General features: G+C 45.8%; 1 long non-coding RNA gene across 1 annotated transcript; it reads left to right on the plus strand.

The window, feature by feature from the left end:
- Positions 1 to 7,556: 7,556 nt before the first annotated feature.
- Positions 7,557 to 12,555, plus strand: LOC140693390 (uncharacterized). The gene is made up of 3 exons (XR_012069126.1): positions 7,557 to 7,801; positions 10,991 to 11,063; positions 12,438 to 12,555. It is a non-coding gene; the product is annotated as an uncharacterized lncRNA (long non-coding RNA).
- The last annotated feature ends 1,861 nt before the right edge of the window (positions 12,556 to 14,416 follow it).

Here is a 14,416-nt window from a genome sequence, read left to right on the forward strand (position 1 = left end):
AGATCGATAATTTCAACTGCGTGCGCCAGGGTGGTTGCATGCTCATTGGGGTCACAGGTCGGTTTGCTCTCTTGATAGGACCCACCACATCCCACAACGCACTCCAGATCCCTGAGACTCAGCGTGTGCCATCATCCGTAGGCCTATCCCTCCCTGAACGCTGCCTCTGCTACCTCAAATTTGGCAGCTCGGAGCTTGGTCTCAGAATCAACTGTGGGGATATTTTGCACTGGATTCTTCGCGTTCTGTCAGCCAAGCATCTGCTGTGCACTCTTCTAACACTCAGCGCATCACCTTCAATCCCATGTCTCCTGTCCGCTTGAGAGTGTGCGTCCAAGTTAAAGAGAGTTTCACCTTTACTGCTCCATCAACAGGGCTCAGACCATGCACTGGTATCCATTCCCTGCTTTTCCTTCTCCTGCTTCCAGGTGTTCTGAGGCCTCATCCTGTCTTTGGAAGTAACAGGCCTCTCTTCGGCAAGTGTCCTGTGCCAAGGGCTGGGTGAGTGGATGTTTCCATTGCTGTGTTCATGGGAGCGAGTGAGCGCAGGTTGCACTGCTACTCTGTCAACTGGGCATCGATGAATCAACACTTTCCAGATACATTTCACAGAAATGTGATTTTTTTTTATCTCTTTGTTTCTATACAGCCGTGGTGGGAGGGATTGTCCGAAGACTCCAGTTTTGACATTGTGTTGATCTCTCATTTGCAGTCTCTAAAAATTTAATAGAATATATATAAATGTTTTGGGAGTTATACGAAAATGAAGTTAGTTTCTGAAACATACTAATTCGACCTAGAAGCCCGACTTGTCAATTTCGGTAACATTTTGTCAGCTCTAAGGAAAACATAGACAGATAGAATGCAAACTAGCAGTCCGAACTTTTAAAGGGGTCATGTCAACTCTTTACTGTTGAAGCCTCCGAAACCAACAGGAACCATGAAATAACTAATGGAAACATGAAATAACCCCTAAGCTTGGATTCACTTGTGCATGTGGTGCCCTTTACTCCCGATGACACCTACTGGTCAATGTTGGCATTTCAAGGTGTAACATCCCTCTCAAGGAAAATACAAGAGAAAACGAACTAAATATATACATTTAGCTTTGAATCCAAAGAACCTAGAGGCATTATAGCTATGAGAACCCTGCTGCAGCTATGCTAGGCTACTGAGAACCAGGTGTTCTTCTATCAGTGATGAGAACGCTTAATCATCCGATCATGTTGGGTAAAGCACTTGAATGCAACCAAGTCTGCACCCCCATGATCGATTGCCCCCGGGGGCTTGACTCAATTGAAAGACGGTCCACATAAGCTGTGTCTTTCATGTCATTGGCGACTTTTACAGTTCCGTTCACTATCTGACTTCTAATATGTACCTAGACTGTCTTGAAAAACGGAGGCCTAATACAGATTCAAGTTCAGTCAAAGATTCCCCTCACTTACCACACTCCCTTCACCCCAGAGAAGACATGAACCCAGCATTTGCTGAATCTAGCGGAAGGCCATCGTTTCTTTGTGGGAGCTAAGTATTCAATTCCTATCTATTTCATACGAGAGTATTTGACCTTTATGGGGTTCCCTGTTGTTCACAGAGGATGAAGCTAGAGGAACTCTGATTCTAGGAGGGGCTTGCTCTTCTCTTACTGGCTTCATTGCAGCTCAGGTACTGATCCCTCAAAATGGATGCCTGAGTGGAGGGGAGGGAAGAGCAAGTGCTTGATAGCTAGGCCCAAACCTGGGAAAAGGCTTACCTGGGCTTGGTGCACTTTGATCTGAATGGCTTGGAATTGCCCCTTGGGTCGTGTGGATTATCTGACCTCTTTCAAGAACATGAGCGTTTTTATCATCTCTGCCATCTCTTCTCTTTAGACGTCAGAGATCTTGGACCCGTTCTTGGAGCAGAGAATTGAGGAACTTCCTCCAGTCCACGGTGGCCCTCCGTATGTTTCTGCTAGTATCAGCGAGGTTCAATATGTCTCATGAATGCCTTTCGAGCCTGCAATCCTCTACAGCTGTCTCCAGGCCAGTATTCTCTATTGTAGCAGAACATCTCTCATCAATGTGTTCGCATCTCTCCTCAATCCGTGCAGCCATATTTTCGGCCAGCTTCTCTTCGTGTCTCCCATAAAGTCGACTTCAACAGGACTGGGCAAGTCTGAAAGGACCTCGGAGCCTCTCCAGTAAGCTGAAGACAGGCAGATCTTCCACTGTCTGCCCTTTCAGGTTCTGGAAACTGACCCGTGAACTCAGGTCTTTGGGCAGCAGCAGTATCTCGAACTGACACAGCTTCCCGGACCAAAGACCTAAGCCAAGCTCCACAGAGGGCGGCAGCCCCTCCATCGCACTGATCCACCCACAGAACTCTGCCCGGTTACCTAGGATCCACCAGCCACAACAAGCCTCGCGGTACACACCAACATTCCACCTGGAATCCAACCGCTAACTGCCATCCCCAATGGCTGCTGCATCTTGTCAGTGTTGGGGGAGGGGCTGCATCCGACGAGAGGTTCCTAAGGTAAATGTGATTCTACCCACTAGCGTCCCATGGGCCTTTGTTCTTCCCTCTTTCCTTTTGTTCAGATCTGTATGCACTGTAGCAACGGAGGGAAGTGTGTCCATTTTCAGTTGAATGTTTCACACGTCTTTAAACTTTCTAACAGTTCACAGTACACAGAGACCCACTAAGGGAAACTATTGTTCCTGTAATATGGGCACACCCGCAATACATAGCCGTCGGTTGATTTCTGCTGAAACACCCGCATTCACGGGACATCTATCCATTTGTTTCAAGGGGGCTGAAATTCCTAGGAATGATACAATCCCCAATGTGCACTTTACTGCCTGTCTCTTTTGATCTTAGTACACTTTTGCGGAGCTACTTTTCCTTGTTATAGGCTTGTGCCATTTCTTCTCGACGTAGTGTAGAATATGGCATTCATTCATCCTGTTGGAAGACTTGCAAGTCTATATCACGGACTAGGAATCCATTGGATTCCTAATCGGCATTTGGGTTAGGTCACGATATGCTCATATGAAACAATATTTACGAATATAAATGCACGCCTCTGATTTCCGAATACAGGTGTGCTGAGTACATTCAAGCCGCGATACTGGGTCGACGCGTACTGAATGATCCTTGACATCACCTTGAGTAATTTCTTTTGAATATTCATGTTACCCTACCCTTTTTGTGTTGTTTGTTTGTTTGATTCTTTCTTGGTCTGCTTCTCGTTTGTTTTGCAAACACGTCAGGCCATGCATCTCTCCGTTTGCTTCCAACAGAGAGTCATATAAGCTGACTCCCTTAAGATAGTGCTTCCAATCCCCTATGATTTCCTGCTTCCCTCTCCCATCTTTAGGGTTTTGATGTCCTCCTTGCTTTCTTCTTGTTTCTTCTTTTCCACTCATGCTCTTCTTGCATTTCCAATAAGGGTTTTCTTCTTTCCATTTCATCTTGCTGCTTATCCCTTCAGGGGAGAATTCTCAACCTTTCTTTTAGGATAAGTTTCGAACTGCTGAATTCTTTTAAGATTTGCAGGTCTGTGGCATTCTCTAGCTCTGCTGTTATTAGAAATGGTGGTCATGTGGCATAGGCTACCCTAGATGGCAGCATTTTGCCATTCAAGCTATGGTCTATGTCCTGGCACTCCTCCCTGTCCTGCAATATTGCTGCTGAGATAGCAGCTGAAACCCCTCTGGAGGTTCTCTTGTGACTATGTTGCTTTCCTCCAGGCGCATTTTAAATCACTGGGATGCTCATGAACTTTGTTGATTTGGATCATACAGCTGCTGCTAAGTCTATTGGGATTCCACCTCTTTTGGACGCTGTGTACTTCCTGAATTCGCCTAGATGATTCTATCTTGGCTTTCAGCAAGTTTCAGTCTGATTTTTCTACACATAACTTTTCAAACATTGTTTGTTTCTTTATCTCTTGCTTTTCCATCTGGGACTCTTTCGAATTTTAGTCTTTCATGCCTTGTCTTAAACCAGGATTCAACAGCAATGTTTTCAATGGTTTGCACTTGCTTTCCTATGTGTGCTTCTGACCGAGGGATTTCTGTTCCCCTGTCTTCAAAAACTTTCACGCGTCCCTCTGCAATATCTAGTCTGCTTAGGACGGAATGTTAGCCCTGATATTTTCTCATCCACTGAGTTTTCTGATATTATTTAGCTCGTCTTTAGGCTTTCTCTTCCCCTTTTCTGGTATTCTGCCTTTTGTGATTCTGAGACACTGTTGTTCTTCAGTGTTTCCCTCACCTCCATTTTCAATACTTGCTCTGGAGAGCGTTTTGCAGTCTAGTTGTCTGAAAGCTTATCTTTAGGGCCTTCAATCTCTTTGGAACTGAAAATGGTACTTCATTTTCCTTTTACTGTATTTCTTCATCTCTACTGGTCAGGTAATTTCGGGTATCTAATGTAGACTTCTAGGGCTTGGTTAAGTGAAAACTTTAGACTCTTGGCTCTACACAATTGCATGGGATTTCTGTGAGGACAAATTTTCCTAGACATTGATGCCATGTCCTTTTCCTGTGTGTGTTGTCTGGTCTATCTCCAATTGCTGGTGTTGCCTTTGTTGTGATGAAAACCCCATACTATTTCGATTAGGATAACCTCATTTTGATTACGCTTATCTCACAAATCTGAAAGAGCACAGGACACTTCCTCTGGTGGAAATGGAGCTTCTAAATGTTCTCAGCTCTGCATTCTACTCTATGTTATTTTGGAGTGTTTCTAGAAGAGCAGAGTGTGAGTGCGCTTGTGCTTTGTAGTTCCACGGGAATGTCCCACTGAAACCAGTTCTTCCAAGAGCTTCTCTGTCTACAGAAACACCAGTGGAAGCATATCTATGGATGTCACACATCAGGGCCTGCTGGAATGATCCCGCAGCCCGAACTTGGTGTCCTCGCTGCCGAACCGTGCCGGTGCCATCCAAAATGTAGCATCCGCTTTTGAGCGATAAACTGAAGGAAATCCTTCCTCTTCTCACGCTGTGGTCTTGGACCACACTTCCTTGTCCTCTCATCCTTGTGGCACGGGTGCACGAAGGCAACCACAGAGCTGTTGCCCATCCTGTGCCTCAAACCAAACCATAATCACAGCCCAGGTTATGAATGTAGCAGATCCTAAGGCTTTTCATTCTGAATTCAAACCCAAGGCCCCCTGGATCCCTCAGACCCGATGCACAATATCTCTGATTCAGCCCCACACATGCTCTATTGGCAAAATGCCAAATTGGTCTCTGGTCCTGCAGATGCACTGGGTGTGGCCATGGGACAGATCGATAATTTCAACTGCGTGCGCCAGGGTGGTTGCTTGCTCATTGGGGTCACAGGTCGGTTTGCTCTCTTGATAGGAACCACCACATCCCACAGCGCACTCCAGATCCCTGAGACTCAGCGTGTGCCATCATCCGTAGCCCTATCCCTCCCTGAACGCTGCCTCTGCTACCTCAAATTTGGCAGCTCGGAGCTTGGTCTCAGAATCAACTGTGGGGATATTTTGCACTGGATTCTTTGCGTTCTGTCAGCCAAGCATCTGCTGTGCACTCTTCTAACACTCAGCGCATCACCTTCAATCCCATGTCTCCTGTCCGCTTGAGAGTGTGCGTCCAAGTTAAAGAGAGTTTCACCTTTACTGCTCCATCAACAGGGCTCAGACCATGCACTGGTATCCATTCCCTGCTTTTCCTTCTCCTGCTTCCAGGTGTTCTGAGGCCTCATCCTGTCTTTGGAAGTAACAGGCCTCTCTTCGGCAAGTGTCCTGTGCCAAGGGCTGGGTGAGTGGATGTTTCCATTGCTGTGTTCATGGGAGCGAGTGAGCGCAGGTTGCACTGCTTCTCTGTCAACTGGGCATCGATGAATCAACACTTTCCAGATACATTTCACAGAAATGTGATTTTTTTTTATCTCTTTGTTTCTATACAGCCGTGGTGGGAGGGATTGTCCGAAGACTCCAGTTTTGACATTGTGTTGATCTCTCATTTGCAGTCTCTAAAAATTTAATAGAATATATATAAATGTTTTGGGAGTTATACGAAAATGAAGTTAGTTTCTGAAACATACTAATTCGACCTAGAAGCCCGACTTGTCAATTTCGGTAACATTTTGTCAGCTCTAAGGAAAACATAGACAGATAGAATGCAAACTAGCAGTCCGAACTTTTAAAGGGGTCATGTCAACTCTTTACTGTTGAAGCCTCCGAAACCAACAGGAACCATGAAATAACTAATGGAAACATGAAATAACCCCCAAGCTTGGATTCACTTGTGCATGTGGTGCCCTTTACTCCCGATGACACCTACTGGTCAATGTTGGCATTTCAAGGTGTAACATCCCTCTCAAGGAAAATACAAGAGGAAACGAACTAAATATATATATTTAGCTTTGAATCCAAAGAACCTAGAGGCATTATAGCTATGAGAAGCCTGCTGCAGCTATGCTAGGCTACTGAGAACCAGGTGTTCTTCTATCAGTGATGAGAACGCTTAATCATCCGATCATGTTGGGTAAAGCACTTGAATGCAACCAAGTCTGCACCCCCATGATCGATTGCCCCCGGGGGCTTGACTCAATTGAAAGACGGTCCACATAAGCTGTGTCTTTCATGTCATTGGCGACTTTTACAGTTCCGTTCACTATCTGACTTCTAATATGTACCTAGACTGTCTTGAAAAACGGAGGCCTAATACAGATTCAAGTTCAGTCAAAGATTCCCCTCACTTACCACACTCCCTTCACCCCAGAGAAGACATGAACCCAGCATTTGCTGAATCTAGCGGAAGGCCATCGTTTCTTTGTGGGAGCTAAGTATTCAATTCCTATCTATTTCATACGAGAGTATTTGACCTTTATGGGGTTCCCTGTTGTTCACAGAGGATGAAGCTAGAGGAACTCTGATTCTAGGAGGGGCTTGCTCTTCTCTTACTGGCTTCATTGCAGCTCAGGTACTGATCCCTCAAAATGGATGCCTGAGTGGAGGGGAGGGAAGAGCAAGTGCTTGATAGCTAGGCCCAAACCTGGGAAAAGGCTTACCTGGGCTTGGTGCACTTTGATCTGAATGGCTTGGAATTGCCCCTTGGGTCGTGTGGATTATCTGACCTCTTTCAAGAACATGAGCGTTTTTATCATCTCTGCCATCTCTTCTCTTTAGACGTCAGAGATCTTGGACCCGTTCTTGGAGCAGAGAATTGAGGAACTTCCTCCAGTCCACGGTGGCCCTCCGTATGTTTCTGCTAGTATCAGCGAGGTTCAATATGTCTCATGAATGCCTTTCGAGCCTGCTATCCTCTACAGCTGTCTCCAGGCCAGTATTCTCTATTGTAGCAGAACATCTCTCATCAATGTGTTCGCATCTCTCCTCAATCCGTGCAGCCATATTTTCGGCCAGCTTCTCTTCGTGTCTCCCATAAAGTCGACTTCAACAGGACTGGGCAAGTCTGAAAGGACCTCGGAGCCTCTCCAGTAAGCTGAAGACAGGCAGATCTTCCACTGTCTGCCCTTTCAGGTTCTGGAAACTGACCCGTGAACTCAGGTCTTTGGGCAGCAGCAGTATCTCGAACTGACACAGCTTCCCGGACCAAAGACCTAAGCCAAGCTCCACAGAGGGCGGCAGCCCCTCCATCGCACTGATCCACCCACAGAACTCTGCCCGGTTACCTAGGATCCACCAGCCACAACAAGCCTCGCGGTACACATCAACATTCCACCTGGAATCCAACCGCTAACTGCCATCCCCAATGGCTGCTGCATCTTGTCAGTGTTGGGGGAGGGGCTGCATCCGACGAGAGGTTCCTAAGGTAAATGTGATTCTACCCACTAGCGTCCCATGGGCCTTTGTTCTTCCCTCTTTCCTTTTGTTCAGATCTGTATGCACTGTAGCAACGGAGGGAAGTGTGTCCATTTTCAGTTGAATGTTTCACACGTCTTTAAACTTTCTAACAGTTCACAGTACACAGAGACCCACTAAGGGAAACTATTGTTCCTGTAATATGGGCACACCCGCAATACATAGCCGTCGGTTGATTTCTGCTGAAACACCCGCATTCACGGGACATCTATCCATTTGTTTCAAGGGGGCTGAAATTCCTAGGAATGATACAATCCCCAATGTGCACTTTACTGCCTGTCTCTTTTGATCTTAGTACACTTTTGCGGAGCTACTTTTCCTTGTTATAGGCTTGTGCCATTTCTTCTCGACGTAGTGTAGAATATGGCATTCATTCATCCTGTTGGAAGACTTGCAAGTCTATATCACGGACTAGGAATCCATTGGATTCCTAATCGGCATTTGGGTTAGGTCACGATATGCTCATATGAAACAATATTTACGAATATAAATGCACGCCTCTGATTTCCGAATACAGGTGTGCTGAGTACATTCAAGCCGCGATACTGGGTCGACGCGTACTGAATGATCCTTGACATCACCTTGAGTAATTTCTTTTGAATATTCATGTTACCCTACCCTTTTTGTGTTGTTTGTTTGTTTGATTCTTTCTTGGTCTGCTTCTCGTTTGTTTTGCAAACACGTCAGGCCATGCATCTCTCCGTTTGCTTCCAACAGAGAGTCATATAAGCTGACTCCCTTAAGATAGTGCTTCCAATCCCCTATGATTTCCGGCTTCCCTCTCCCATCTTTAGGGTTTTGATGTCCTCCTTGCTTTCTTCTTGTTTCTTCTTTTCCACTCATGCTCTTCTTGCATTTCCAATAAGGGTTTTCTTCTTTCCATTTCATCTTGCTGCTTATCCCTTCAGGGGAGAATTCTCAACCTTTCTTTTAGGATAAGTTTCGAACTGCTGAATTCTTTTAAGATTTGCAGGTCTGTGGCATTCTCTAGCTCTGCTGTTATTAGAAATGGTGGTCATGTGGCATAGGCTACCCTAGATGGCAGCATTTTGCCATTCAAGCTATGGTCTATGTCCTGGCACTCCTCCCTGTCCTGCAATATTGCTGCTGAGATAGCAGCTGAAACCCCTCTGGAGGTTCCCTTGTGACTATGTTGCTTTCCTCCAGGTGCATTTGAAATCACTGGGATGCTCATGAACTTTGTTGATTTGGATCATACAGCTGCTGCTAAGTCTATTGGGATTCCACCTCTTTTGGACGCTGTGTACTTCCTGAATTCGCCTAGATGATTCTATCTTGGCTTTCAGCAAGTTTCAGTCTGATTTTTCTACACATAACTTTTCAAACATTGTTTGTTTCTTTATCTCTTGCTTTTCCATCTGGGACTCTTTCGAATTTTAGTCTTTCATGCCTTGTCTTAAACCAGGATTCAACAGCAATGTTTTCAATGGTTTGCACTTGCTTTCCTATGTGTGCTTCTGACCGAGGGATTTCTGTTCCCCTGTCTTCAAAAACTTTCACGCGTCCCTCTGCAATATCTAGTCTGCTTAGGACGGAATGTTTGCCCTGATATTTTCTCATCCACTGAGTTTTCTGATATTATTTAGCTCGTCTTTAGGCTTTTTCTTCCCCTTTTCTGGTATTCTGCCTTTTGTGATTCTGAGACACTGTTGTTCTTCAGTGTTTCCCTCACCTCCATTTTCAATACTTGCTCTGGAGAGCGTTTTGCAGTCTAGTTGTCTGAAAGCTTATCTTTAGGGCCTTCAATCTCTTTGGAACTGAAAATGGTACTTCATTTTCCTTTTACTGTATTTCTTCATCTCTACTGGTCAGGTAATTTCGGGTATCTAATGTAGACTTCTAGGGCTTGGTTAAGTGAAAACTTTAGACTCTTGGCTCTACACAATTGCATGGGATTTCTGTGAGGACAAATTTTCCTAGACATTGATGCCATGTCCTGTTCCTGTGTGTGTTGTCTGGTCTATCTCCAATTGCTGGTGTTGCCTTTGTTGTGATGAACCCCCCATACTATTTCGATTAGGATAACCTCATTTTGATTACGCTTATCTCACAAATCTGAAAGAGCACAGGACACTTCCTCTGGTGGAAATGGAGCTTCTAAAGGTTCTCAGCTCTGCATTCTACTCTATGTTATTTTGGAGTGTTTCCAGAAGAGCAGAGTGTGAGTGCGCTTGTGCTTTGGAGTGCCACGGGAATGTCCCACTGAAACCAGTTCTTCCAAGAGCTTCTCTGTCTACAGAAACACCAGTGGAAGCATATCTATGGATGTCACACATCAGGGCCTGCTGGAATGATCCCGCAGCCCGAACTTGGTGTCCTCGCTGCCGAACCGTGCCGGTGCCATCCAAAATGTAGCATCCGCTTTTGAGCGATAAACTGAAGGAAATCCTTCCTCTTCTCACGCTGTGGTCTTGGACCACACTTCCTTGTCCTCTCATCCTTGTGGTACGGGTGCACGAAGGCAACCACAGAGCTGTTGCACATCCTGTGCCTCAAACCAAACCATAATCACAGCCCAGGTTTTGAATGTAGCAGATCCTAAGGCTTTTCATTCTGAATTCAAACCCAAGGCCCCCTGGATCCCTCAGACCCGATGCACAATATCTCTGATTCAGCCCCACACATGCTCTATTGGCAAAATGCCAAATTGGTCTCTGGTCCTGCAGATGCACTGGGTGTGGCCATGGGACAGATCGATAATTTCAACTGCGTGCGCCAGGGTGGTTGCTTGCTCATTGGGGTCACAGGTCTGTTTGCTCTCTTGATAGGACCCACCACATCCCACAACGCACTCCAGATCCCTGAGACTCAGCGTGTGCCATCATCTGTAGCCCTATCCCTCCCTGAACGCTGCCTCTGCTACCTCAAATTTGGCAGCTCGGAGCTTGGTCTCAGAATCAACTGTGGGGATATTTTGCACTGGATTCTTTGCGTTCTGTCAGCCAAGCATCTGCTGTGCACTCTTCTAACACTCAGCGCATCACCTTCAATCCCATGTCTCCTGTCCGCTTGAGAGTGTGCGTCCAAGTTAAAGAGAGTTTCACCTTTACTGCTCCATCAACAGGGCTCAGACCATGCACTGGTATCCATTCCCTGCTTTTCCTTCTCCTGCTTCCAGGTGTTCTGAGGCCTCATCCTGTCTTTGGAAGTAACAGGCCTCTCTTCGGCAAGTGTCCTGTGCCAAGGGCTGGGTGAGTGGATGTTTCCATTGCTGTGTTCATGGGAGCGAGTGAGCGCAGGTTGCACTGCTTCTCTGTCAACTGGGCATCGATGAATCAACACTTTCCAGATACATTTCACAGAAATGTGATTTTTTTTTTATCTCTTTGTTTCTATACAGCCGTGGTGGGAGGGATTGTCCGAAGACTCCAGTTTTGACATTGTGTTGATCTCTCATTTGCAGTCTCTAAAAATTTAATAGAATATATATAAATGTTTTGGGAGTTATACGAAAATGAAGTTAGTTTCTGAAACATACTAATTCGACCTAGAAGCCCGACTTGTCAATTTCGGTAACATTTTGTCAGCTCTAAGGAAAACATAGACAGATAGAATGCAAACTAGCAGTCCGAACTTTTAAAGGGGTCATGTCAACTCTTTACTGTTGAAGCCTCCGAAACCAACAGGAACCATGAAATAACTAATGGAAACATGAAATAACCCCCAAGCTTGGATTCACTTGTGCATGTGGTGCCCTTTACTCCCGATGACACCTACTGGTCAATGTTGGCATTTCAAGGTGTAACATCCCTCTCAAGGAAAATACAAGAGGAAACGAACTAAATATATACATTTAGCTTTGAATCCAAAGAACCTAGAGGCATTATAGCTATGAGAAGCCTGCTGCAGCTATGCTAGGCTACTGAGAACCAGGTGTTCTTCTATCAGTGATGAGAACGCTTAATCATCCGATCATGTTGGGTAAAGCACTTGAATGCAACCAAGTCTGCACCCCCATGATCGATTGCCCCCGGGGGCTTGACTCAATTGAAAGATGGTCCACATAAGCTGTGTCTTTCATGTCATTGGCGACTTTTACAGTTCCGTTCACTATCTGACTTCTAATATGTACCTAGACTGTCTTGAAAAATGGAGGCCTAATACAGATTCAAGTTCAGTCAAAGATTCCCCTCACTTACCACACTCCCTTCACCCCAGAGAAGACATGAACCCAGCATTTGCTGAATCTAGCGGAAGGCCATCGTTTCTTTGTGGGAGCTAAGTATTCAATTCCTATCTATTTCATACGAGAGTATTTGACCTTTATGGGGTTCCCTGTTGTTCACAGAGGATGAAGCTAGAGGAACTCTGATTCTAGGAGGGGCTTGCTCTTCTCTTACTGGCTTCATTGCAGCTCAGGTACTGATCCCTCAAAATGGATGCCTGAGTGGAGGGGAGGGAAGAGCAAGTGCTTGATAGCTAGGCCCAAACCTGGGAAAAGGCTTACCTGGGCTTGGTGCACTTTGATCTGAATGGCTTGGAATTGCCCCTTGGGTCGTGTGGATTATCTGACCTCTTTCAAGAACATGAGCGTTTTTATCATCTCTGCCATCTCTTCTCTTTAGACGTCAGAGATCTTGGACCCGTTCTTGGAGCAGAGAATTGAGGAACTTCCTCCAGTCCACGGTGGCCCTCCGTATGTTTCTGCTAGTATCAGCGAGGTTCAATATGTCTCATGAATGCCTTTCGAGCCTGCTATCCTCTACAGCTGTCTCCAGGCCAGTATTCTCTATTGTAGCAGAACATCTCTCATCAATGTGTTCGCATCTCTCCTCAATCCGTGCAGCCATATTTTCGGCCAGCTTCTCTTCGTGTCTCCCATAAAGTCGACTTCAACAGGACTGGGCAAGTCTGAAAGGACCTCGGAGCCTCTCCAGTAAGCTGAAGACAGGCAGATCTTCCACTGTCTGCCCTTTCAGGTTCTGGAAACTGACCCGTGAACTCAGGTCTTTGGGCAGCAGCAGTATCTCGAACTGACACAGCTTCCCGGACCAAAGACCTAAGCCAAGCTCCACAGAGGGCGGCAGCCCCTCCATCGCACTGATCCACCCACAGAACTCTGCCCGGTTACCTAGGATCCACCAGCCACAACAAGCCTCGCGGTACACACCAACATTCCACCTGGAATCCAACCGCTAACTGCCATCCCCAATGGCTGCTGCATCTTGTCAGTGTTGGGGGAGGGGCTGCATCCGACGAGAGGTTCCTAAGGTAAATGTGATTCTACCCACTAGCGTCCCATGGGCCTTTGTTCTTCCCTCTTTCCTTTTGTTCAGATCTGTATGCACTGTAGCAACGGAGGGAAGTGTGTCCATTTTCAGTTGAATGTTTCACACGTCTTTAAACTTTCTAACAGTTCACAGTACACAGAGACCCACTAAGGGAAACTATTGTTCCTGTAATATGGGCACACCCGCAATACATAGCCGTCGGTTGATTTCTGCTGAAACACCCGCATTCACGGGACATCTATCCATTTGTTTCAAGGGGGCTGAAATTCCTAGGAATGATACAATCCCCAATGTGCACTTTACTGCCTGTCTCTTTTGATCTTAGTACACTTTTGCGGAGCTACTTTTCCTTGTTATAGGCTTGTGCCATTTCTTCTCGACGTAGTGTAGAATATGGCATTCATTCATCCTGTTGGAAGACTTGCAAGTCTATATCACGGACTAGGAATCCATTGGATTCCTAATCGGCATTTGGGTTAGGTCACGATATGCTCATATGAAACAATATTTACGAATATAAATGCACGCCTCTGATTTCCGAATACAGGTGTGCTGAGTACATTCAAGCCGCGATACTGGGTCGACGCGTACTGAATGATCCTTGACATCACCTTGAGTAATTTCTTTTGAATATTCATGTTACCCTACCCTTTTTGTGTTGTTTGTTTGTTTGATTCTTTCTTGGTCTGCTTCTCGTTTGTTTTGCAAACACGTCAGGCCATGCATCTCTCCGTTTGCTTCCAACAGAGAGTCATATAAGCTGACTCCCTTAAGATAGTGCTTCCAATCCCCTATGATTTCCTGCTTCCCTCTCCCATCTTTAGGGTTTTGATGTCCTCCTTGCTTTCTTCTTGTTTCTTCTTTTCCACTCATGCTCTTCTTGCATTTCCAATAAGGGTTTTCTTCTTTCCATTTCATCTTGCTGCTTATCCCTTCAGGGGAGAATTCTCAACCTTTCTTTTAGGATAAGTTTCGAACTGCTGAATTCTTTTAAGATTTGCAGGTCTGTGGCATTCTCTAGCTCTGCTGTTATTAGAAATGGTGGTCATGTGGCATAGGCTACCCTAGATGGCAGCATTTTGCCATTCAAGCTATGGTCTATGTCCTGGCACTCCTCCCTGTCCTGCAATATTGCTGCTGAGATAGCAGCTGAAACCCCTCTGGAGGTTCTCTTGTGACTATGTTGCTTTCCTCCAGGCGCATTTTAAATCACTGGGATGCTCATGAACTTTGTTGATTTGGATCATACAGCTGCTGCTAAGTCTATTGGGATTCCACCTCTTTTGGACGCTGTGTACTTCCTGAATTCGCCT

This window comes from Vicugna pacos, unplaced genomic scaffold, assembly GCF_048564905.1.
Source record: "Vicugna pacos unplaced genomic scaffold, VicPac4 scaffold_19, whole genome shotgun sequence".
Taxonomy (NCBI): domain Eukaryota; kingdom Metazoa; phylum Chordata; class Mammalia; order Artiodactyla; family Camelidae; genus Vicugna; species Vicugna pacos.